At 33.9% G+C, this 14,128-nt stretch overlaps 1 long non-coding RNA gene across 6 annotated transcripts in view; it reads left to right on the top strand.

Moving 5' to 3' along the window:
• Positions 1-14,128, top strand: part of LOC148943482 (uncharacterized) — a 160,209-nt gene that overhangs the window by 135,294 nt on the left and 10,787 nt on the right. The window contains exon 1 of one of the 6 annotated variants that reach the window (XR_016142972.1): positions 3,981-3,994. The exons of the other annotated variants lie outside the window; for them this stretch is intronic. This is a non-coding gene — a long non-coding RNA (uncharacterized LOC148943482). Of the gene's footprint in view, positions 1-3,980; positions 3,995-14,128 lie in introns of those variants that run through there. 6 annotated transcript variants of the gene reach the window in all.

Below are 14,128 nucleotides of genomic sequence, written 5' to 3'. Positions count from 1 at the left end.
GAATTTTATTGAAAATCACAACGTCAGATTCAGCGTATCAGAAAACAATATTACATAGGTTTCAAGCTCATATCTGCAAAAATCTGCAACTTTGTATTTTTTGCCAGAAGAAAAATATACTAATATAGAAGTTAGTTACGTAAGTTAATTTGTAAAGACATCCATTTAGCAAAAGAAAAGTAAAATTTTTATGCAAATAAAAGCTGCATTAACTAAAAAACGATCAGAAATTAAATAAAAAAAAACAAGTTTTTTAAACTGAAAGTAAGGAGCGACATTAAAACTTAAAACGAACAGAAATTATTCCGTATATGAAACGGGCTGTCCCCTCCTCAACGCCTCGGTCTCTACTGTAAAGTTTTTTATTGTTTTAAAAAACAAATTTTCTAGAAAGAGTCAAACTTTAGCGTAAAGATTGAGGCGTTGAGGAGGGGACAGCCCCTTTAATAAAAGGAATAATTTCTGTTCGTTTTAAGTTTTAATGTCGCTCCTTACTTTCAGTTTAAAAAACTTTTTTTTTTTATTTAATTATTTTAAAGAATGGCCAAAATGATTCATTATTAATCGTTAGAAACCACAATAAACGAACCTTATCAAAATGCGCTAAGTGTACTTTTCATAAATGTTCTTCGATTTTACACACAAATAGTAGGCTATTAAATTTTTCTGGCCTAGCTATAAACAAATCTAAGGCGTCCGAAATAAAACACTTTTTGACGTACTTCGTGGGTAAAAGACATATTTCTCAGGTAGTGGATTTGTCAAGACTTTGAAATCTCTCCTCCAAACCGTATATTTAAAATTTTCTGAATTCTGAGGCTATTGATGACAAATCTGAGGCTGAGATTGCGATACATGCAGTCAAACTTTAAAATGAATATCCATTGCCAAAATCTTCTAAAACAGTTTTCATGTGTTTTTTTGGCAGATTTATACATGTTTATCAACTTTGAGTTCGATAGCAAGGCTTCTTAATGTTTTTGCATGGCAACTCGAATTAATGCGTGGAAAGCTTGACCTTAAGCCTTATGCCTCATTTCGGTCATTACACTTAGTTACTTGAATTTCTTCAGTTCCCGTGCTTGGGAAGACTCCTAGTTATATCCTATTTAAACCATAACAGTTTTCTTGTGGACCACAAGCTAGCACAGCTGTATTTAGTATATTGCCAAACTTGATTACTCTTGCCACTGTAAAATCGTCGCAATTTTTAAGAGCTCGCTGTCTCTTTATGCTCCACGAGTTTCTATTCCAAAAAAAGTCTAGCTTTCTTTTTCAAAAGACAATTGAATTGTGAATTCATAAAAAAAAGATTCGAGGAAGCTTTGAGGAATTACAAACAGCTTAGCATATGAACAACTAAACACATAATTTTTTTGGAGAAAAGGGGTGGACTTGAAAAAAATAATTAAAATTAACTAGAAATTGTTGGAAAAACACAAATATATGAAATTTTAAAGTAGCCTAGGTCATGTGTACGTTCCTCTGTAGTACTATTAACGCTGTCCAGCTACTACCAATATTGTCATTTAAATCACTTAGTCCGTATTTTTCAATATCAAATTCATGCATAAGGAGATTCTTAGCCTGCCTTGGCAATTAAAGTCAAACAATTACCTTGTTTTCTTTTTTCTTAAAATTTGTAAATAATTAATCCATATTTTGTTAGTTTTTTGTTTTTGTTTTTGCAGAGCAATTATCGCCTTCCTCTTGAAAAAATTCACCAGGCCAATATCCGCATAAAATATGCAAAAATGTTTGCAAATATTTTTCATAAATTTTATCTACATAAATTAAACTTCAAGGAACTCTAAATTTATTTTATTCTTTTTTGAATTTCATCATTTGCATCCAGGGGCGGATCCAGGATTTTTTTAAGGGGGCGAAAAATAGGTTGATCCAATAAACTTGCGTTAGGCGCAAGTTTAATTAACGCAAACTTGCCTCAATTAAGTAAATTACACTACTTTAAACTACTTTAGGGGGGCGCGTGCCCCCTCGCCCCCTAGATCAGCCACTGTCTACATCTTATATGAAAGCCAAGGGCGTAGCAAGGGGTCTGCTACTAGAAAGTCGACTGTGCCTATTACCCTTTAAAGCTGTAAGCTATATCATGTACAAAAATTCAGTGTTAAACTAAATATACACTGGACAAGAGTTTTCGTGTACTCCTTTTATTGTACGCTTGTCTTTCGTGGAATAAAATGATACAATATATCGTTAGAGTTTTTTTTTGGAAAGCAAGTGCCGACGGTTCAGAGCCGGGGATGGAATTTTTTCAGTTATAATTTTCAGAGAATCTCTACAGCTTAAGATTTGCTTATTCGAACTGTATTTCAGTGGTTTCCAACCTTTTTTTGCCACGACTCCTTAAAAAAAATTTCATGTGGCACCTCCGTTCAATTTTACAAATTCGTAAAAACACAAAAATTTTCAGTACTAAAAAATACACTAAGATAAAGTCTTACAAAAAGAAAATGAATAACAATTTAGTATTATTGCCTATTAATGAGATGACTGTGCTTGTCTTCTAGCACAAAGTTTACAAAATCTCAGTGTAAATGATGAGACGACTGCAGAGTGGCGTATCCAGGGGGTGAGGGGGTCACATGCTGCCCCCCCCTAACGTAGTCTAAAGTAGTGTAATTCGCTTAATTAACGCAAGATTGCGTTAATTAAACTTGCTCCTAATGCAAATTTATCTGATAAACCTATTTTGCCCGTCCCCCCCCCCCCTAAAAAAGTCCTGGATCCGCCCCTGCGCCTGCCCGAAGCTCCTTTTTTACAACCAAACCAATATAATATTTCGATTTCATTTCAGCAAGTGCAGAGGATCCAACGTCCTATAAATAAGATTTCGCGAATGGTAGCAATACTTTTAAAGCTTTATTTGACAAAATATTTGTTCACTGTAAATAACTTGCCAAAATTGAATTAGAAATACATTATGAAACTTTGGCTTTGAAGAAGTATCAAAAGGTAATTCAAGCAAGGTTTCTTTCTCATTACTTTTTAATTCAAATTTGACATCTTCTTTAAAGATAAATGGAATCTGTATCCATGTATATTTTGTAATTAACAAAACATCCAAGTGTCCAACAAATAGATTTGTGTTTTTTACTATGTTAGGCTATCGTGGATGCACGTCCGTATCCAGCAGAGGGGGATAGGGAGTTCGAATCCCCTTCCCCCTAAGTTTTTCCAACTTGTAAATACCCAACAAAAAGAATATAAATAAATTTTTGATGCTTTTTTTATACCCCCCCCCCCCCCCTACAGAACAAAAATCCTTGATACGGCCTTGCTTGGATGTTTGGATATAAATTGCTTGGATTTTAGCGTGGAGGCATGTCAGAGTTATTTTTCCCAATTTGCTTTCTATTGCCACACTTTGTTTTTTTTTAATGATTGCTTTTACTTTATCTTTTTAAATTAATAGATGCATTTATTGTACTAGCATAACTTTTTTGAAAGTCAATTTAAAAAAAAATTCCAACAACTAGAGAGGTTTAACAATAAAATTATTATCTATAAACACATTTGCATTCTCATTGTGGTTTTCTAAAAAAAAAAATGGAATTTATTCTTTGAGTTCAAGAACCCTCTGAATTACCTTTGCCCGTGATAGCCAGCATGCTTTACAATATTACAAAAACCAAGTTGTAAGCAGCCCCCATACCTTTACACAGCTTTGCAAATACGGTTTTTATGTAATTGTTAACTTCCGTTACTTTTGTAAAAAGGTAGTAAGCTCCTCATCCATGTTTTTGATACGAGAGCTGCTCTGTGGAGAATGCAGTGCGTCCAAAGAACAACGGATTTTTTTTTTTTTTTTTTTTTTTTTTTAATTAGTGCTTGAAGGTATTATTTTCTGAAATTGAATTTTCACCGTCTGCAGAAAGCCCAACGCAATTATTCCACAATATACCTTTTGTCATTAAAAAAATTCTGACTACGTTAAAACTTTCACTGGATATAGCTTTGCCAGGAATGGGTATGTCCAATAATACATCTTCATTTATATTTTTCTCTTCAACAAATAGAACAGGTGAAATTGCAGTTGCGTCTTCAGAAACATCAGTTGCCTCAACTACTTGTAAGTTTTGGCATATTTTGCTATGGGGCAAGGGGAGGGGACAGCTGTCCCACAGAGCCAAGTTTGCCCCTCCCCATACCCCAGTTCCCCCATAATCCCAGTTTACCCCCAGCTGAAATCTAGTTTCTTCAAAAATCTAGTCAGAACTAAGATGCTATATCCTCGAGCCCCTGCTCGTTACACCAAGTTTCTAGCTGTGCACTAATAAAATATACATTATCAAACATATAGACTAATCTTTAACTCTACGGTTCAAGAATGAAGGGCCTCATTTAAGGCCCATTCACATTGTGATTTTGCTAATATGAGAATTAGCTACCGTTTATTTGAGCCAATTAAATTTTTCAGTAAGTATTGTGAATAGCTGAAATATTCGCTGAAAAAAAGCGCTAGCTAAAGTCTGGTATTCGTAAAATCTTATTGAGAATGTTTACTAGTTTAAAATGTTTACTAGTATATAGGGATTTCAGAAAGACTCGAAACGGTAGAATTTTTGTTAATTTTTTTGTAAAACATTAAGTAAATAAATAAGTAGCATTTATCATCAAATTTAATACTAAGGTTTAATCCATTGCTCAAGAAGTGAAACAACGGGTAGAAGGATGACCTTTAGTTTTTTATTTTTCTATACCTTAAACAGAATAACTGTTTCATAATTATTGGTGTATTTATCTTTTGGCCCATTTATGCTACAGGCAAAATTGTGGTTTGCGTCAGAAAATACGGAAAATGGTAAAATGTTAAGATGTGATCTTATTTATTACTTAAAAAGAGGCTAGAATAAGAAAAGATGTTTAAACGAGGCTTCTCTTTCTTTTAGATATTAAACTGACACAATTACTTTTCAACACAAGTGAACGCCTAATAACAAATAAAAAATTACAGCTAAATGAGGGTCTGAAAAATTTATATTCAGGATTTTTTTCTTTCGAATTTAATTAGGATTGATTTTTTTTCTGAAAGTCAACCCCATCTACTCTATGCAAGTATGCTTTCGAACGTTATCCGATACTCAACATGTTTTCTCACTAAATGAGGTGCTGCTGCCACTCAACACCCACGTTGAATGCTAAATTCAATATGGACGAACTTTGAGTGCTGACACGGATCCCTCTTTACCAATCATTCATTGCCATAAACAGTTTAAAACGTGATTTTCCAACTACAAGTATAGATTTCAGTGATTTATCCGCTGGAACAGCCCCTATTTAAGCTATTATCCACCTAGTACAGGTTTAAAAAATGTGACCCTAGTCAACCATAGAAATTAATCTCGCAATCAATGCTACCAATATTTATTTATGTATGCATATATTTATATATATATATATATATATATATATATATATATATATATATATATATATATATATATATATATATATATATATATATATATATATATATATATATATATATATATATATATATATATATATATATATATATATATATATATATATATATATATATATATATAAAGTGAGTATTAGTACATAAATATTCTTTTGGAACTATTGGCCTTAAGGTACCGCACCATCGATATAACCAAGAAATTGCGCATTCCTGAAGTTCCTATTCACCTATTTTAGGGAAACTAGATGACGAAAGTAAGATCACTTTCGACCTAATTTAATTCCAAGAATATTGCCAAAACTCATTTTCTTAAGCTAGGGGATTCCTTTGGAAATCCAAGTAGAATGATGATGTTCAAGAAAATGTTTCCCCTTAAGGCTTTCCTTGGGTTTCATCTTAGCTGAAATGATGACTTTTCTAGAAAGACGAATAACAAACATCTCCCTTGTCTCTAATATTTTTCAAGATATATATATTCAGCTCAACTCCACGAACCTTTGAAATTGCTTCCAAAAATTAGATGATGATAACAAACTCTAGGAAAACCTTGATATTAGATTCTTGCAGAATTTTTCGGCTCGAATGTTTAAGAAAATGTCAGAAAAGGCTCATGTCATATTGATTTTTTTTTTTTTTTTTGTTCTTTCAGGAAGTTCTTCTTTTAATCGAATGAAAAGTGATATATCATTTTTGCGGTAACATGGTCCTGTTTTTATAATTTATGGAGAATAGGTAAATTCGACCCAAAACATAAGAATGTTAAACGTAAAGCAAGTTCTTTTTAGAGTAGGAACTCTTTATTTTTCTTGTTGAATCCATGTCTGAACGCTTTAATAACAAAACATTTTATTCTAAACAAAAAATGGGCATTACATAGATTATTTTAGACTTTGGTTATGAATAACACTAAAATCGTATGAACTTATTGTGTATTAGTCGACAAGGCCTCTGCATTGAATTTTCGATGTTAGGGCTTAAAGTACCCACCCCTCTCCCCTCCCCCTAGGTGGCTGGCTGGGTGTGATTACTATTTTGAGGGCGGGGGGGGGTGTAACAATGTAATAATGTTAAATTAGCTAAAAAAAAAACAGCGTTTCCATTTTTTGATATTTTTTTACAGATGAACTTGAATATACTTAGATGACTTAGGAACGCTCACGCCATTTTATATTGACGAAAGAGGTTGAATTTCAGAAGCCAAGACTCAATTTGTTTCTTCTTTTTAAGAGATTATATTTAAGCGACGAATGCATAACTTTTTTTTTAATTATAATTATCTTGTGGTTTCCTAAGCGCCTGGGCCCCAATACAAAATTTTGCGTATGACTCTATGATGCCCCTTTGCATTAGGTACGATATTTAACGCAATAACTTTAAAAAATGTTTTATCATAAATTTGTAGTAATTCTTTTATTGGAATAATTTAAGAAACTTTTTCTACGCTACAAGTTTTTTTTTAACAAAGCAAAGAGCTCCATTAAGATAAATATGAGCAGAAATATAGTCAAATAAGTTTCACAGCGTAAAACCACCACAAATCACCATCAATGAATAAATGAGACCCAAAACGAACAGAAATTACGATAAACAACGGAGTCAAGCTCAAAACGAGCAAATATTCACATGAGTAGGGCTGACAACCACCATGCCTTCTCAAGACCAGAACATAACCTGCACTTCTGACTTTTTCCAGGGAACTAGAACTTCACATTTCCAATCAAATGAGCCTCCTTTAAAGTTCATATGATTACTTCTTCCACAGAAACTTTATATACCCCCGGAACATAACTAAAAACCCTTGCCCACAGACTCGGGAGGGGGGGGGGGGTTTCAACCCCAAGGGCTATGTTATGTGATCTTTGAACTGTTTTTTAACGAATGGCTATCTCAAAATTTTTATCAGATGCATTTTGGGAAATACGACGTGTGGATGGGGGGGAGGGGATGCTGCTCGCCAATCATTTTGACTCTTAAAAAGAACATTAGAACATCTGAGTGCCAATCAAATGAGCCCCTTCCGAAGTTTACGCGACCCCCCTTTTCTATAAAAAACTTTATATGCCCCCAGGTCATGACTTTCTACCCTCACCTTGGGGGCTTTGGGGAGGGGGACTGACATCCTCAAAGAATAATTTCCAGACTTTTCAACTATGCTGAACAGAATGGATATCTCAAAATTTCGATTGGATGTGTTTGGGGAAATGATGGTCGTGGGGGGGGGGGGGGGTCGGTTGCTGTCCTATCACTTTCGGCTATTAAAAAGGGAACTAGCCCATTAATTTACAATTGAATAAGCTTGTTATGACAAGTACTTCTATACGAAGTGCCCTGGTCTAAAAAAAAAATATGAATGAATACGTAAATAATGCAATAAAGTTATAGCAATTTTGAGTTTTAGTACTGTTAAGTTAAAACAAAGACTCTTGAAACATTTTTTATACTTAGTTTATAATTTGTTTTAACGAATACAGTTGGAGTACATCAATTAAAAAAATGCCCTCAGCATTTTACCTTCCTTAATCTTTGTAGCCTATAGCAGGCCTTTTTTTTCAATAGGCCTAAAGCAAGTTTTTTTATTCGTCTTTGCTGCCTAAAAACACCGATTGCAGCAATAGGGACAATAAAATGGATCGGACCAATCACGATCTAGTGTTCTTTATATCAATTTCAAATCTTATCGCAAGATACACTCCACTGTTTTTCTTCGTTTGCCTGTCTTTTGCAACCCTTTAAAATTTTATACCATTTCTCGCAAAAAATTTGCAACTATTTTTTGCTGAAAAAGGGCTGAAACTGAGAAATTTGTTAAGGATATAAACAATAGCATTCGCTTGGTCCATTTTTGTCCATTCTTACCTGATTTAGTATTCAATGTTTTTAGTTAGGTGCCGCACACACACACACAAAAAAACTTAAAACTTTATTTCATTACAAAATTTCGAGGATAAAATATGGAAGCTAAAGTTTAAATTGGCCAACCAGAAAAAAAGGTAAAATATCAAGTCAAACTGTATTGCCTAAGTAATCATATCTAAGTTAAGACATTAATTAGCAACTTATTGAAATAGCTAGGTTGTGGTGCAAAAAAATAATGATAAATCAAACCTAAGATTGTCTTCATTGGTTTATAAGAGATTTTGTAATTTTCGCTATTAGACGTTTAAAATATTAATAAAAGTTTCATTTACATAGATTAATTTTCTGCTTGAGTTTTCTTCCTATGCTTCTGATTCGAAATTTATTTTTAGAAATTGTGCTGGTTGCCTTAGAACTTAGAGATCTTCTTCTTTGATAATTGATACTAAATATCAAAGTTGTAATTCCAAACCATTAGTTTTTAAAAAAATCATTTATTTTCTTAGAAATAAGCGCTTAACATTATTCTGCATAACTTTATAACTTTATTCTAGACACTTACAAAGGGTTTTATTTTAGAGCGAACGAAGATAGAAGGCAAAAATACAAAATAAAAATGCCAAAAATTGGCAAATTATCTGGAGATAAGGAGAGATTAAGGGGTAATGAAAATACTAGATTTTTTGGGGGAGAGGGAGGGGCATAGGCTCAAAGGACCTCCCTTCGCACGTACCTTCTGGAAAATTCCTAGGAGGGTTTTATAACATTTCATATGTTACTCATCCGTTATTCAAAACAGGCTAAACTAATACAATTAGGCATCAACTAATTAGGAAAAATTAGACACTAAAAGCTTCAATCTGGGTACCATCTATGAGGTACGTGCGTTTGATTAGTTTCCACAGAAGGACACGTTCACCATTGCAGAATTTGTCAAAAATGTAGAGAGTGGAGAAAATTCTTTTATAACGAAAAATATTGAAAAATTCTAAAGTTTGATAATTTTTTGAGGGGAGGAGGCTTGTTTAAAAATCTACTATCAATATCATTTTGTGAACACTGCAATAAAACTAAGAAAACCACAGTCGCAGGAATTCACAACCCTATGTCTCTGACTTGACCTCCGATGTCTCTAGATCAATATCTTGGCTGTTATAATCCAAAAGATGCTACATAACATTTTTGTAACATTTGCATTTACATCCATTTCAGAATAAAACAAGCTCTATAGATTTGCTTAAGACAGTTCAGCTGTCTTATTTGGCTCCAAAGATATTTATAAGTTCTCCTTTTCTATCAACTGTATTAATCCCTTTTCAATCAGAGAAATGAAGAAGAACCGGAGGTTTCACCATCAAAATTATTTTCGATCTATATTGGATGCCCAATTAAATCAGTCTTTAACATCAGTTTTTTTTCTCCTACAAAATGTTGTTGTTTTTTTCTTGTTTTTTTTGCTACATGCCGATAAAGCACAGTATAGCTTTGACTAAGTAAAGAGCGATATAGCTTCCACATGTATGTATTTTCTTTACCGGGCCACACTGTACGGAAAAGATGGTCATGGAAACTTTGGAGTAGACTCAATTGATTAAGAATGAAATTTTTTAGTGCCTTTTTAAGAGTCAAAAGTCATTGGAGGGCAACCAGCCCCCTCCCATGTCATTTCTTATAACCTGCTGCCCCGCAATTCCCTTAAGACACCCGATCAAAATTTTTAGACATATATTTTGCTCGAAAAAGTCGAAAGGCATAACAAATTTGCCCTGGGGGATGAAGGAACCCTTAAGGCCCTTGGGCAAGGGTCATAAATTACCAGAAAAGAATTAGAGAATTAGACAATATGTAGTTTTTTTTATTTCATATATAAACTATTGTTTTAAATTGTTTTAGTTTAGCTCTACTACTAATGACGGTTACTGCATATGTGACCGAAATATCTGGTGTTTTTTTGTGGATTTCTATCACTGTTTGTGAAACACTGTCTATTAGAAGGATTTTATACCTAATTGAACTTTTATTTATCGACATGGAAATGCAGTGTGGTCTCCGAGATTGTCTACGAGCATGACAGCTCTTTTGTTCGAAATAGTCAAAAGGCTTAACAAATATGCCTCCGAATATGACGTAACCCCACAGTCTCTGGAACAATGTCCGTAATTGTATGATTCGTCTATTGCTTACATAGCTTTTGTAATGAAAAAGTAAGGAGGTTACGTTTGATTTTCAATTTGCTTGGTTTTCAATCTGCTTGGAACTTTCAGGGATCGTTTACTGGTTCAAGAAAAGTCATACATTTTCTGGTCGTGTGTTGTGTGGGGGGGGGTGTTAGAAAAACTCTTTTTCTTAATTACAGGTACTTGAATTTCGACTGAGCTTTTACGGTTTGTTTGTTATGCCATAATTCACATAAAATTCCAGGAGCGAACTCCTAGATTATTCATTAGTAATATTTGTTCGTTTTATGTTTGAATTATTATGTAACATTACTTCTGCTCGTCTTTGGTTTAGTTAAATAAAAAACAAGTTTTTTTCTAACTGAAAGTAAGGAGCAACATTGAAACTCCAAACAAACAGAAATTGTTCCGAAGGGCTGTCCCCTACCCTTTCTGTTCGTTTTGACTTTTAAAGTTGCTCCTTACTTTAAGTTAAAAAACTTTTTTAACTGAAAAAAAAGTTTTTTTATTTAATTCCTGATCGTTTTTCAAATAATACCGGTAAATATGGCTGACCCTCCGTGAAATATAACCCCCTCCTCACGTGAAACTCCGTGTGAATTCCTCAAACGTAAATATCCCCCCCGTCAAATTCCCTCCAGACAGTTCCATCCTTGATGAAAATCCCCCCCTCCCTGTAAAATTTCTTGCGGATGAATCAGCCCGAAAAATTCTCCTCAGCATACTTTTATTTGAAAAAGACTTTAATTTCTATTAGGCTTCTCGATCACTCCGGAAATGTCCCCTTCTGTGAAAATACTTTCCCGAAAATCAAAACACGCGGAAAATAGCATCCAGATAATTTCCCCGGAACGTTTTCACATGCAAAATTGAGTTAGCACAGAGAATCGAAGACAATTAAAAAATTTCGTATAGGAATTTTGTCAAAACTCCGAGTGTAAAATTTCCCCTCGGAAATTCACCTCCCCCTCCCCAGAAATTTACCTTCCCAAATAAGATTCTCCCATTGGAAATCCACGCCAAGAACAAAATCCCCCTCCCCAAAAAAATTCTGTATACCTCCTAATAACAAATGCTATACGTAAACAATGGGCAAATTCCATAACTTAGAGACTTCTACCCAAGGACTGCAGGGGGTAATTTTACCCGTAAGGACAAACACATTTGACCTTTCAACTATATTAAAACAAAATGGCTTTCTCAATATTTTGATCAGATAACTTTGGGGGAAAAGGAGCGCGGAAGGGGGCCAGTTTCCCTCCAATCTTTTTGGTTACTTAAAAAGGGCACTAGTATTTTTAATTTCCGTTCAAATACACCCTCTTCAGATCTTGTGGGACCATTATTTCGATACGATTGCCCCTGGTGAAAAAAAAATAAACACTCATCCGTGATCTTTCTTCTGTCAAAAAAAACAAAATTCCACATTTTTAGTGATTTTTATTAATATTCCTTTAATTTTAGGAGGTACTCTTTCCCTATTTCAAAAGTCACCAAATTTTCTCATGACTTTTGATGGGTGACGCTAAACTTGATAAATTTTATGTATTTGGAATCAGCATAATAAGCTGATTCTTTTGATTCGTCTATTAATATCGAAATTCCGTCTTTTAGAGTTTCGGTTACTATTGAGCCGAGTCGCTCCTTACTTACAGTTCGTTACTACGAACTGTTTGATATAGCTCATTTTTGGAAAACTTCTTTTTGGAAAAAGGCCTTTTTCAATTATCCAAAATGGTTATTTCCTATGTTCCTAAAGCTTTCAATGCGTACAAAATGGTGTGATGCCCCTTTGCTTAATGAAACTGAGCAGAACTTAGAACTGGTTGAGATTGGTTTAATAGCCGTGGATATGGCTTGAATCATTGCTAAGAATATTAGACTTTTAAAGCCAAAAATTGGCAACACATTTTAATTCTTAATAGAAACTAGATGTTTATTTTTATTCATATGGGTACCAGAATAAAATACAAAAGTCACAGAAATATTCCGTAGCTGAAAGCCAGCATATGTTTTAATGAAAAGTGCTTCTTTTTTGAAAATGGATCTGGCATACTTGATAAAAACTAATTACTTATTATATATTTGTTTTTACGAAAAAAATTTTATATATGAATGAGGACGAAATTTTGAGGAATTAAAAGTTACCTTTTACGGTCAGCCTCCATATCAATAACTCAAGGACACAGGTGCTTGAATGAAGGTAGTTTGAATTCCTGCTTCAAAAGATTGTGGATATCAAACAGTTCGTGGTAACGAACTGTAAGTAAGGAGCGACCCGGCTCAATGGTAACCGAAACTCTAAAAAACGGAATTGTGGTACCAATAGATACATCAAAAGAATCAGATTTTAATTCTGATTTCAAAAATATAAGTTTCATCAAGTTTAATCTTACCCATCAAAAGTTACGTGCCTGAGAAAATTTGGCTGATTTTCGAAAAAAGGGGGAAAGACCCCCTAAAAGTTATAGAACCTTAATGAAATTCACACCATCATATTCAGCGTATCAGATAACCCTACTGCAGAGGTTTCAAGCTCCTATCTACAAAAATGTGGAATTTTGCATTTTTTGCCAGAAGAAAGATTACGGGTGCGTGTTTATTTGTTTGTTTTTTTTTTTTTTCCAGGGGTAATCATATTGACCCAGTGGTCCTAGAATATCGTAAGAGGGCTCATTGGAACGGAAATTAAAAGTTCTAGTGCCCTTTTTAAGTGACCAAAAAAATGGAGGGCAACTAGGCCCCCTCCCACGCTCATTTTTTTCTCAAAGTCACCCAATTAAAATTTTGAGATAGCCATTTTGTTTAGCATAGTCGAAAATCTAATAAATATGTCTTTTAGGTTGACTTAATCCCCCACAGTTCCCAGGGGAAGGGCTGCAAGTTATGAACTTTGCCCATTGCTTACATATTGTATTGGTTATTGGGAAGTATACAGACATTTTCAGGAAGAATTTTTTTCTGTTGGTGGGGGGGGGGCTTGAGGAGGGGCGTAGTCGGGAGAATCGTTCAGTGGAGGATGTTCCTTTGGGGTAAGGGACATTTCTATGAATGGGGTGCTGGATTTCCAAGCATTATTTAAAAAAAGATCAGAAATTAAATTAAAAAAAACAAGTACTTTCAACTGAAAGTAAGAAGCAACATTAGAACTTAAAATGAACAGAAATTATTACGTATATGAGGGGGTTCTCCCCCAAGTCAATACTTCGCTCTTTACGCTACAGTTTTTTTTTAGTGCTTTCTAAAGAGCTATCTATTCTAATTAAACGGCCTTTTTGATTCTGGAGTTTTTTTATTAAATTTTTTTTTAAATTTTAACGTAAAGAGCGTGGTATTGAATAAGGGGAGAACCCCATCATATACGTAATAACATATACGTAATAAAAAAAAAACAATAAAAAAAAAACAAGCGATACGGCTCAATAATAATGAAAACTTTTAAAAACGGAACTTTGATGTCAATAAATGTATCAAAAGAATGGGCTTATAATGCTGATTCTAAATATAGGAATTTTATTTAGTTTAGTATTACTCATCAAAGGCTACGAACCTCAGAAAACTCACCTGATTTTTTAAAGTGGGGGGACACATCCCCTAAAAGTGAAACATTTTTAATGAAAATCACACCGTCAGATTCAGCGAA

The sequence above is a fragment of the Artemia sp. Qi Xiang Cuo genome, chromosome 15, assembly GCF_049724085.1.
Source record: "Artemia sp. Qi Xiang Cuo chromosome 15, ASM4972408v1, whole genome shotgun sequence".
In the NCBI taxonomy this organism is placed as follows: Eukaryota; Metazoa; Arthropoda; class Branchiopoda; order Anostraca; family Artemiidae; genus Artemia; species Artemia sp. Qi Xiang Cuo.
This window is presented reverse-complemented; position numbering and strand designations above follow the sequence as displayed.